This window comes from Thermobia domestica, chromosome 3, assembly GCF_964235325.1.
Source record: "Thermobia domestica chromosome 3, izTheDome1.hap1.1, whole genome shotgun sequence".
In the NCBI taxonomy this organism is placed as follows: domain Eukaryota; kingdom Metazoa; phylum Arthropoda; class Insecta; order Zygentoma; family Lepismatidae; genus Thermobia; species Thermobia domestica.
Window position 1 is genome coordinate 264,027,383 of NC_137456.1, and position 13,297 is coordinate 264,040,679.

Genomic DNA, 13,297 nt, shown 5'->3' on the forward strand with positions numbered 1-13,297 from the left:
GTTATAAACAAATCAAATTGGGTAACATAAGATACATGTTATCGCCAATTTATCAGCATTTGAGCATACATATTTATGTTCACAAAATTTGCAAGATACTGACTTATTTTTATAATTTAGCACTAACATTCTGACACACGACCTTTCTTCCTACCTATTTCTCGAAATTATCATGCGTTAATTCACATGCAAGAGAAGTCCGAGTACCTCTTCAGAAATTCGAGTCAGAGACAGGAGACAGACCGACGACTATCACTAACGAGGTTTCGGGTTATATTAATTGTACTTCATCTCTATTTCTAGATAATTTTTACATTACTTTACAAACTGGTTCATTTTCATCATTTGTAAACTAGTACTTTGATACTTATTAGTTCAAATGGAAATGAAACTAATAAATCATATGATTGGTTATTTAAAGTAGAGTCAACGAATTTTATTTTTAACCTCCAAATTAATTAAATCCTAGATGTAAATGATATTAAATGAAAATAAAGTAATTAGTCATACGGTTCTTATAATTTAGAAGATAAAACAAAGAGATGGAAATAAATTCCTTTCCGGAAATTTATAAGCCACGGAAAAAACGCGGGAATACTCCCCTTTTTTATTTTCCTTACCAGGGGGAATATTCCCACTGCTCATCAGTACCGCGTAGTATGATATCGTGTTTGTGGATTTTTCTCTGTGTTCTCATCTCCCCTTTCAGTTTCTCATTTCACCAATTAATGCATTCTCACTCATTTTCAGCCATCTCCTAACCCTATTACATAAAAAATACATGGGCTGGAAAGCTAAAAGAATTAAGTTTGATATATCGTTTAGAATACTTAAAACATTCACACATGTTCATTAATGTATTGAAAATTCCTTTCTTTTGAACGTTCCTGAAATTTATTTTAAATGCATGGTGTTTTCGCATGCCGTACTTAAAACCAAGAACCAATCCTTGGTAAGAATTGTGTGCTTTATATCTTACGTTAAATTCAAAGCATAGGGAAAAATCACAGTCTTGTGCATTGTAGTGTTAACCCTAGCTTTACGAAGATGGGTAACTGACTTACCACAACATTGATTTTTTTTTTAAGTTTTACATGAAATTTTGTTTGGTAAAACATGAGACTCTTTGTATTTGTTCTTTGGTGTGTTTAAAATACATTACCGCTTAGGTAAAATAAAAATTTGTTATACAGTTCTTACTTTATTAGGAGAAAAGTTGTGTGGGATAACTCATTTACCCCTGTTCGTATATTACGGACTCGATGTTGGTAATTACAAGTTTTAATTTAAATTGATTTAATTTAATATTTTGCAACACTGATTTCATGTAATGTTGTTGATAGATAAAATGGTGAATTGGAGACTAAATACTGCTGACATCTAAGCAAATATCCCTTTAATGCAAGCATATGGGCGGAAGAGGTTACATATTTTTAACAAAAGAATTATACATTCTATAAGTATTTGTATCCATCCGAAACTAAGTTTCTAAGACTGAATTATGTACTCTTTCTTTTGCGAACAATAAACAGAACAAGTCAATAAAATAAAGTTCATTTCTTCACTTAGTATTTAAAACTAAACTTGGGCTAACTAACTTCATTCTTCGTTTTTAGTGGAATATTTTTGACCTTCGTAAAGCTAGGGTTAAAAGCAAAATAACTAACTTATTTTTTTCTAGAAATTATCATTTGCAAATATAAGATTCATTTGTAAATAATATCTGATTTGCTTAAATAATGAAGTTAATTTGTTTCTTTTGTATTTTTCCTCAATCGTGTAAAAGCAATAATTTGAAATAAAGTGTTTCATAGTGTGAACTCTGTCCGCATCCAACTGTTGAAAGGTATCGGCCACAGCAACATATCCCTCCTCTTTCGAGGTAAGTGCAGGGAAATTCATGGGCAGCAGCACCAGTAGCGGGACACGGAAATATAAAAGGCCTTAAATATATATCTAGTAGAAGGCACTGGTTCTACTCTGTACATGCGACGTCAGACCGAATACCTTAGAAATTTGATATTTCACCCAATTTTGTGGAAACGTGTATCCAAAGTGGATTTACAGTATGTATTTTTAACGTTTTCTGTTTTCGGAAGAGAAAACTGAATTATTATACTAGTTATGTGTATCGTTTGCGTTCTTTATTCCATGGCAACTTTTAAATATTAGGCATGATCTATTTTCGTTCTGCCAGCGAATTCTTCAGCTCAACTTCTAGTAGGACAAAGAACACTTTTGTTCTAATAGCATTGTTGTGGAAAGATACAATGTAAATGTGTGGAATGTTTAATATTTTTTTATTGAATTATTTGGTCAATATAATACCATAGCGACATTCTCCTAGCTATTTTACATCTCCAATTTCCTCCGTACCTATTAGCAAAATACTTCAATGTATCATAATGTATCATATATTATCTCGCTTGACTTAAATGTTCTTCAATATACTCCCTTTTGCTGCTGTTATTTCTAATACGATCTCATTTGAGTCATTGCTTTTCCATGGAATATTCATTACTTTTCTATAGAACCACATTTTAGAATTTTACACTGTCGGTTTTAAACTCTCCCTGTGGTTTCAATCTTACATTCATTTAATGCCATACTCCTGACATACGGTTCCATCAGTTTCTTCTCCAGTTCGATATGAATCCTTCTGTTTTTACTTCAAATATCTCCTCCCGTTTAGGTTTTCTCTATCTCGCATCTTATTTTCACACGTTTTCGATATTTTACTCCCTAAGTACGATCATCTGTCCAATTGTTCCGCCATGTGATCTTTGATTTTGATTTTCATTATTCTTATTTGTTTCTTAGCCCATCCAATAACTATTATTTTATTCTTGCTAATGTTCATGTTAAATTTAATGCTAACAATCTACTCAATTTCATTTACATCTGTTTGTATTTTTCTCACCGTCTGGCGACATTACGGCATCGTGCGAAAACCTTTGCGTGTATATTTTCTGTACATAAGAAGTTATTCCAACTTTCTCTATATTCTTGATTTATTATGTCACTTCTTCAATGTACAAATTAAACAACATTTTTGACCAAGAGCATCCATTTCTAAATCTTTTGAGAGTTTCTTCTTCTTTTTCTACTACATTTGTGACCCACTTTTCTTTGTATTGTTATATTATATTCTTCTCTCGTTGTAAGTTATTACGTTTTCATAAAAAAAAATATAAATATTTTTCCCATTCCACCTTATCAAACACTTCTTTCCAGGTGACGAAAGCTACATAGGTTGCTCTTCTGACTCGAATTGTTTCTTCTAACAATACTCTTAATACAAGCATTGCTTCCTTCCGTATTGTTTCTTTATGATATCAAACTAGTCAACTTCTACTACTCTAACATATTTAGTTTCAATCTTCTAAAGAGTGTCCTTATGAACACTTTTGAAGTATGCACAAGCAACGCAATTGTTCTGCCATTTTAGTATTTATCAACACTTACTGTTTTGTGTTGCCACAATCTTGTTGCTCTGGAAAATAATCACTCTTCAGAAATCTTGTTATTTAAATTGTGCAATTTATTCTAAACTTATTGTGACGAACATTGAAAGATTTATAGTGGTGTCTCACGTACAACTGGACATTTTACTTGCGTCAGATCTTATAGGTATTGTTATGCATTGTTGTAATTGAATATGGGTACTCAGTCTCCTGTTGCCCATTTTCTATTCTTCCATGTCTTAATTATTGTACTAGTCTTTTGCCGCATACATACATCCTTTCTAAATATTCATTCCATGTTTTCACTAAATCTCCATGTTCAGTTATGGATCTTCCTTAAATATTACTTAGTGCATTTCTGTCTGTTCTCCGTGGTTTGAAGTTCATCTTAACCTTCCTGTATTCCACATCCGCTCTTTCTCTTTCTATATACTTTTTTTTATTTTGTCACATTGTTTTTAACCACTTGTTTGTAGCAAGTATACAATTATGACTGATCAGAATTTTTACTCTTTTATTTTCACAGTTGGCTCTTCATTGTTGATAGTCTTAAACTTATCAGTCTGATTTCTAATTCCATAACTACCATATTATCCTTTCTTTTCTTGTAATCTATTTTCCGTCACGCAATAATTCCTTTGCGGTAGTGAGCATTACAGTTTTGATGAATAAGAATCCCTTGTTAATTTCCTCTTTGACTGTTTTTTAGATATGTTATCTACTGCAGTTTTGTGCACACTTTGCTAATTTGTATTGCTCTTTTGCTTCCTTGTATTAGCTCTTCAATTCCGCTTCTTTCTATAATAATTTCGCAAAATTCAAATGACCCTTCATCGTTGCTAAGTAGTTGTTACTTTAAATATCAACCCCGATTAACTTTTATTGTTCTTAAATTGGCTTCCTAATTCTTTCTTAACGCGTATTTTCATCTATTTGTCATCCTTGTATATCTCCTTTCATACTGCACGTACAAATCTTGTGGCTAAGTTTTTTGTATCAGGTATTTGCTATTGCTAGTCGTTTCTTCGTGCAAAGTTCTATTAATTCTTCATTTCTTTCGTAGATATTTCCTGGTTCAAATTTTCCTACTGCGTTTTCTTCTGCGCATTCTCCTAGAATTGCATTTTGATCTATTACAAAATAAGATTTAATTTTACTTTCATATTTCTATTACATATCAAACAACTTCATAATATTTCGGTGCTTTGTCACCATCGTGCCCTGTAGTCGAGAAACAATCGTTGATAATACTTGGTACCATTGTTACTTCGGCTGATCAATAAAGACTGATGAAAAGTATTTATGAAGTGAATACAACAAGAACCCACAGAAAACGAAACAAGTCTATGTATGGGAGAAGTGAGGAATACATCGAGCAAGTTTGAAAGCCATGATGCCCTAATGCGACTCTGAAAGCCGTCCAAGGACATAGTTTCGCATAGGGCAACTTAGGAGTGACACGGAAGAACAGCACAGTGCAATTAAAATATGTTTTCACTTGAAGGAAACATCAACTGAAACCTATACGATGTTACACGAGGCGTATGGGAAGAATGTATAGTACAGCACGAAGATAGTTCAACATTTGAAGAAGGGAGACAATAAACTTCAGAGGAAGCTGGACACTGTGCTTCAGTAACCTCTCAGAGGGCAGTCAACATCAACACCGTAATTTTGAGAGAAGAGCGGTTAAGCATGATAAGTAGAGCAACCCACATTATGCTTTATTGTTTGTGTAATTATGCTTTATTTTTTCCAAATTATGGTTTATTATGCTTTATTTTTAATTTCAATCATTATTTTATATAAATCGTGTATAATGTATAATATTTACTATCATTAAATCTTCTAAATATCTTGATCTATTTGTTAATATTTTATGCAACCATTTTATTTCATATTTAATCAATTTTCTACTTAATCATAGCAAAGAGATATGCTTTACTCAAGTCGGTTTTTGTTTTACTTGTGTGTGCCTTAGAGGTGCACATATACAGAAAGGGAAAGTAAAAGATGCCACCAAAAAATAAAGTGCTAATGTTCAAGAGTTACACATAACAATACAGTATGGAGTTCTTGTGTACTAATCATTGTTAGTGAGAAATTTTCTTCTTTTCTTTTTTCTTCATATCAAAGGATTACACCGAAAAGTTTACAGAAATAAAAATTAGCTTTTCATTGTTGCATTGTTATGTTCTCAATGATTTTGCATTGTAAATATTGGTTCAAAAATATTGATACAGTATGTTAAACTTGCAGTTAAACAGAATGTTTGAACAATTGTGCTGTATATTTTAAATTATGCTTTAAGCTTTATTTTCAAAATTATATTTTATTATGCTTTTAAAGTTAGTTTCTTCTGGATCCTTAAACATCCACAACCATGTTCAAATAACAACCATATGTCTAAATTCCTATAATGATTTTTATGCTTTTGGGTTGCTCTAATGATAAGGGAACTAGCGGAAAGAATTGACATTTAATTTCCTTCCGCTCATATGCTACTAACAGATAAACTGGATACGTCACGTGTGCGTACGCGATGGTTTCCACGATCACTCATTCCCAATCAAAATGCTGTGCGTGTGGAGGTTTGTTCTGAATGGAAATCAAAGCTGCGACATGTACTTGTGTTTCTTTCAAATATCATCATTGCCAGTGAAAGTTGGCTTCATCATTATGACTCTGAGTCTAAATAGCAATATTCTTTGTGAAATTCTCGTTCATCACCAACGCCCAAGAAAGCAAGAGTGATAACTTTTGCTAACATGTTACAGTAATCTCATTTTTCAATTTTTGGAGGCATGTCGTTCGATTCAAGGAGCGTGTTATAAGGGTGTATTGTAAACCCACGAAGGTCACATTGATTGGAAACGACCACATCTGAAAGAAACAAGATGCAGGCTGCACCACGATAACGCTGTACCTCATATTGCCAATGTTGTTATTGACTATCTGACAAATATGAACGGTCCGTGTTTACCCAATCATGTAAATACCCGTGATTTATCCAATTGTGGTTTATTTCTTTTTCTACCTTAAGAAAGCACCTTCGGAGGCGGCGTTTTGCATCGTCAGGTGCAGTGGTTTAGGCTGCTATTTTAAAGTATCTGTCAAAAATGGCTTCAGGCATATCTTTGGTGGATGGGAAACGTTTTGACAAGTGCATTGCATGTAATGGGGACGATTTTGAAAATTACCACCAACATTTGGAAAAGTCGTACAGGTATTTATAATATATTCATTTATGATCATTTATTGATTAGCCAGCAAAGTTTTACTGCAACGAATATGTTATTAGTACTTTGAAAATCAAATGCCACTTGTTCATCCAACTCCACTGACGCCTCGTTTTGTGCACAAGTTAAAATTCTATAAATAATTAGTATTTCCGCTAACCAATAATAATAATTCTACAATTGTTATATTTATTTTACCCGAAATAGTCTTGTTGTCTCCATTTATTTCGCTGATCTTAAGTATACAGGGGTTGTTGAGCCCACGTTTGGCCGATTTCTTTCCTTCCCCCTCAGGGGCAGAATTGACTCACCCGACGTGGCTCATGGCGTCCGGAGTTGTGTTTCCGCGCGGACGACAATAACACAAAAAACAGGACCATTGTTGTGAGTGTTGTGTTAAATTTTGTTTCCAAGTGTGTGGATTTCCGCTGAGTGACCAAAATGCCGCCCAAACTAAGCCGGTTTTGGAAAGTCTATGTTGCGGTTCTTTATGACGCTCACTTTAGTGTTTCTGTCATTATAAAACAGCGCAAGAGGAATGGTTGCAACATCAGTGTAAGTTGAATAAAAATGATATTAGAAAGTAGAAGGGCAACGACGTTCCACCATTTCGATCACCAAAAAAATTGTCTAGCAAGCGGGAATGCACCAAGGCACCTCCACCATGCAGAGGAAACTTCGCAAAATGGCCATGCAAGAAAATCCGCCAACACAAAGGTTTATGGCTAATCGTCTTAACGTGTCTTTGGGGATTGTGAGCCGGACCTTACACCATCAACTCAAGCTGGAAAAATTCATGAAAGCTCGCAGCCATTTTTCACGGATGCCCACCAATAGGAACGAAACTGTAACGCCCGGAAACTGTACGAACGGCATCTGGCAAAACAAAGGTGGATGTATGTCCTAACGCTCGATGAAGCATGGATTTATCCTTCCGACTGCGACAAACCAGGAACAATCATGTACCGAGAGAAAGGCGCCAATAAATTCAGAAGATGGATCCGTGTGTGTAAAGAATCCCTCCTACAAGGTTTTATGGTGTTACTGGCTACTGTTACCGAGGTAAACTGAAGATTCGTCGGATGGCGAAGAACTGAAAATAAATTCATAGTATTTTCAGGCGCAGATCATGCGGCCGATCTACGAGCATGAGATTCCAACAACGTACGGAAATGACGCCAATCTGGTGTGCATTCACATGGACAAGGCCTCATCACATACCTCACGATCGTCCCTCGCATTCTACAGGGAGATGGAGGAGGCAAGTGGTATACAGGTGATGCCTTTCAAAGAGATACCTGTTAAATCTTCAGAGGCAAGTCCTATGGACTAGTGTTAATTTGGATTCCTGAAGAGGGCTTTGGGAAAACGGCGTGTTACAACTGCGGAAGGACTTTGGAAAGCTGTGCAAGGGAAATGGGACACGATTCCCATCACAGTTCTTCAGAGAACCCTATTACAATGGAAATTAGGCTGTCGGGCTATTGTTAGGAACCAAGGGAAACACATCGAACACTTACTGACCTGGCGCCATGGATTCTTCTACATTTTTAGGTAAGTCGAAATTGCCCAAATGTAGACTGAACAACCTCTATATATATACATTGAATCTCCGGATGTCTAATTTAAAACTTTATTTCTTATCCGCGGTAGTGAAGATGGCAGTAGTGGTAAAATAAAGCAGCCACTAATAGATGGTGCCTAAATATTGTTCGAGACCATCTTGAGTCCTGTCCTAATATGTGAGATACGTTTCTCTTTGCTGATATATCTTCGGACGTCTTAGGCTTTTGAAGATTTTTTTAAACTTTATTTTCGAATATCATGGACAAAAGGGAGAATCCTGGTTCATTTAGACCATCGGCAAAATTATTCTATTGTAAAAAAATGCCCTTTAAAACTTTGCTCATGGGCCCTTGTCAAAATGGCGTCATTGTAAATACAATGGGTTATCCATTTTTTAAAACTTTTCGCCAACATGGCAATTTCGAAAAAAAATATTGTCAAGTCTCGTCTTAGGTGTAAATAACATTGATGTTAAAACCTGGTTTTAGAGTTTTACAGATGGCACATATAGCACGATATACTTACAAAACGAAAGTTAGATCAGAATATAGTAACTGACGTTATACTATCACGAAGAGAGGTAAAGGAAAAATCTTCATTTCATAGAGTAGTCATGTAACAGTTTAACATGACTTGCTCTTCGTACTATTTGTCTATTCGAACTAAGCGGTGAGCGGTAGACTTTCTCTCCTCGAACTCGGAATATCACCTGACAATGTATAGGGAATAAGTGAACGTGACTGGTGACATCATACCGCACGTTGCAGTGAACGTGACTTCAAACATTAATCGCAGGTCATCTGCAACTAGGGGTAATCTAAAATTGTTGATTCGATATATTACATGTTATCTTATGAAATTGATCCACTGCTTAGTAAAAGAAAATTCGTTAACACAAAAATATTTTATTTAAGCTGTGTAAAATTAATTCAATTATAAGCATAGTATATGATTGAATTTATAAACATGTTTAATTTTAGAAAGAATAACGATTGGGATGTTCTCATAGTCGAGAGAAACAATTTGTGTTACTTTCCCCCAAAGGGAAAGACGGAGGGATCTTGCAAGGCTTTATAATCGTAAATTGAACTTTAACCAAATAACTTCTGATATTTTGATCTTAAGACAAAACGATACTAAATTCTGCTTGCAGATATAGAGAAAACTGTATATTTGAAAACGTCTCAGCTCACTATTTTCTTTTTTTAGATTATAAGAAGAATGAATAATTTTCAAAAACAATAATAATCTGAGAATTTGAATTTGAGTTCAGCCACAGTGACGTTGTAAATTTAAATCTCTAACTGTCCAGAATTGAAATATTTATTTTGAACTGCACCTACTGTGTACTCACAATGAACATAGGTCTAGTCTCATCCAATTTGCATGGAAAATACAAAGGAGAAACGTAGTGATACTGTAAATTAAAAGCACTTGATGCATTTAGTCTCGAAGTAAAGATCAGTAAAACGCCACCGTATTAAAAATTAGTCTTATTAAGAAACTTTTGAAGAATCTCTTCTGGTAATTATGCTGACGGGAAGTTTTATTTCAATGGCATCATTTCTTGAATGTATCATGAATTTCACTTTCTTAACTAGTACGTTACCAGCCCAGCATATTAATAGTAAAGGCGTGTCTCGTCTCGCCTCCCAAGAGATTGACATCTTAACTCGCTTCATCAGCGAGGCTTTCGCTGTTTTAGTCAGTTAGTACGCCAAAGCAGCATTTTTACTTGGATTCGTAAGATGACGTGACGGTAAAACCTCTCGTACCTTTTAATACACATTTTAAATAGATCCGTCAAAATTATGTTAATGTAAAAGAGAGCACGCTTTGCATGAAAAAGTTTACACAGATATCGTGTGGTTTCGAGTGAAAACACATTTTCTTTGACTATCTGAGCATTTTAGTATACATAGACTAGGAGATGTTTGGCATTAGTTTAATTGTAGTTACTGGGTTAGAGTGCAACTTCTTCGTGACCATTATACATAATGAACTAAAATGGTTGACATAAGCGTATTTCAAACTATAGGAATGAAGGGTTACCTTCATCAGATATTGTTTATTAACATTGAAGTGCACTTTATATATGATCGAATAGTGTTAGGGAACAGTGGGGTGGAATTTGTAGGGGACACGTGGCCCCCTCTGTGAGTCACACTTTGTATGAGTACTTCAGAATACCTGTATGAGGTCCGTAGTAGTTAGATTTGTTTCAGATTGTAACTCTTAAGAGATTTTCGTGGAGGTTGTTTAGCATTAGGATCAGAGCTCAGCGAATGGTTGAATGTGGTTATGATGATGGTTAGAAGTTTATCTGCGCTTGTAAAGAAAAGACGTTTTCTGGGGAAGGTTTCTTGTATTAGGGTAAGACTTCAAATGTTTAACATATAATTGAAGATTTGTTAGCGTAATATTCGTAGGTAAAACTTCTCCAGAGACCACACGCTTAGAGTTGAGAGTAATTGCAATCTAGATAGGACTAACACACAGGAAATTACCACTGCAAAGGATCTGTGTGCTAGTGTTGGCGACCACATTAAAGACTGAACAATAAATGATTGATTTGTTATATCTTTCAGCGAACAATAATGTGGTGCGTGTGTTTTTTTACATGCTGTGCAGTATTTTTTGTACTTGAAAAAAGGAAAAAGACCTGTGCACTATTATGGTGTTTTGGAGTAGTGCTCTGAAGAACCAGCGACCAACTGTTCTGTATTTTGGTGGTTGAGCATATTTATTGTTTTATTGTGTTTATGTAATTGTCTTCTCATTTGAAATAAATATAACTCCCCCCACGTTCCAATATTACATATCTCATGACTTTTGAGACTCGTTACTTGGCACACTTGTAATAGTTGATGAGCTTCTGGGCCCGTCTTTAAATGCGACCGTGGACTTCCGCGTCGAGGGTTGGTCAGTGGATAAGATTCTAACCACAACGAAGAACGAAGAAAACAGTTCCAGACCAGCTTGCGACAAGGTCTCTACAGAGTGGTAGGACCAGAGTAATCGGATACTGATCACAATTTTCGAAAAGTGGACTGAGCAGAGGTCACAACGAAGGTATTCCCTTTTCGGAGCTAATTTTTCTTCCGAATCCAGTCTCTCATTAACAAGAAAATCATCATATCTAAATTCATTACTACCTATCAATGGTTTTACCTCAGAGGACAGCAGTCCGATCCCTATAGTCAAACATCTCGAGCTAGATTCTCCGCTTATTTTTACTGACGGCTAGTGATGTGAGAAGGAGATATGGACGATTTTCGTGAATCTTTTGTCCCTCTTACACACTCTCTTCATTACTTTAACATATCATATTATTTAGAATAATGATATTTTAAGTAAGAAGAACTACGTTTCTTGCTGTTAAAAATTGATAGTGACTGTTATGGAGATACATTTTCACTCAATTTAACAGAACCTTACTTGGCATCAGAGTGTTTACTTCTATTAAATCACATATATCTTAGCACATTACAGTAGTGTCATTTACCTATGCGTTCCATCACACTTCCTTTAAACACATGTCTGCTTATTGTCGAAGTAGGTTTCAGATCCCTTACAGAAGCACCGCTGGCCATACATTGCGGAGAGATACTATGGCAGTCTATGTGTCCCGACATTAGTTTGAAAAAACATTAAGAAAAGCGCTTTAGACGGGTAGTCGGGGCGCATGTCTGGTCGAACAGAAAGCACTTCAGGTAGGGGCGCTGGAGAAAATGTTCAGCAGAGCGCGTGGCCATAAAGGTTGTTTGAAATCGCGAAAAAGGCTTGTTTTTGTGAAGTTCGCAGTAATATATTTTTATTGAATTAAAATTTCTCTTCATTTACTGCCGACAATACTAATGTATGTGAAAATAATTGTCTCACCTCGAATAGAGGATCATAAAGACTAGTAGGCTACACAAGACTGCATTTGTACACTTTCAAAATTAGACTAACGGCACAATTTTCTATTTAGTAATCCTGGATGATATGTTGTAAGTATGGATGGCTTTATAAAACACTCTGCGAATACAGACGCATTGAGAAATTTAATAACGGTATGGACGCCAGTTTTAAGGTACAAACATTCTGAAATATAACATTTACTAAAACACGCACATATAGTGGAGGAAACTATCTATTCAACTTGTGACTTTTAAACTCTTGGGTAATATTGTCATGTTGGATAAAATCACAATGGTTTCTTTATAAAAACATAGCTTCTTTATGATAATAATAACAGTTACATATGTCATATGCTATACTATTGTAGTGACTTCATTCTGAAAACAAAGTTTCATTGTGGTTTATTATTAAATACATATTTCTAATACTCTCGACAAGCATGAATCTTCTACTTCAATTAGTTCTTAACAAGGACTGATTTATCTACAACTTGTGACTTTTAAACTCTTGGGTAATATTGTCATGTTGGATAAAATCACAATGGTTTCTTTATAAAAACATAGCTTCTTTATGATAATAATAACAGTTACATATGTCATATGCTATACTATTGTAGTGACTTCATTCTGAAAACAAAGTTTCATTGTGGTTTATTATTAAATACATATTTCTAATACTCTCGACCAGCATGAATCTTCTACTTCAATTAGTTCTTAACAACGACTGATTTATCTATTCGCAATTTTAACATGCCCACTTAAAGGAGGTTCTAAAGGACTCAAGTAAGTTTTAAACAGCAACATGAAAGATAAACTAATCTCTTGTATTCTTGTTTAGGTTATTATCCGTATTACCACTCGTTAAAACACTTTGGAACAAGATTATGAACGGAATTTCAATTGTGTGCGGAAATCCATTTCGTGAGAAAGGCTGTGCTCTTCATTTTTTTTCTTCTATGGTTTCTGTTTTTGCTGTTGCATAATTTTTGTTACGGCTGATACTGCTGTTGATGTTGCCTTTAATGCTGCTATTGCTGTTGATGCTTCGCTTGGTGCTGATGTAGTTGTAACAAGGACCGTTCTTAAATCTATAAAAATAATTGGATATTACTCAGAGGTGTGGGTT

General features: G+C 34.9%; 1 protein-coding gene across 1 annotated transcript in view; it reads right to left on the minus strand.

Annotated features, from left to right (window-relative positions):
• LOC145681635 (uncharacterized) overlaps positions 1-13,297 on the minus strand; it is a 566,147-nt gene that overhangs the window by 470,661 nt on the left and 82,189 nt on the right. The gene's annotated exons all lie outside the window — the stretch shown is intronic.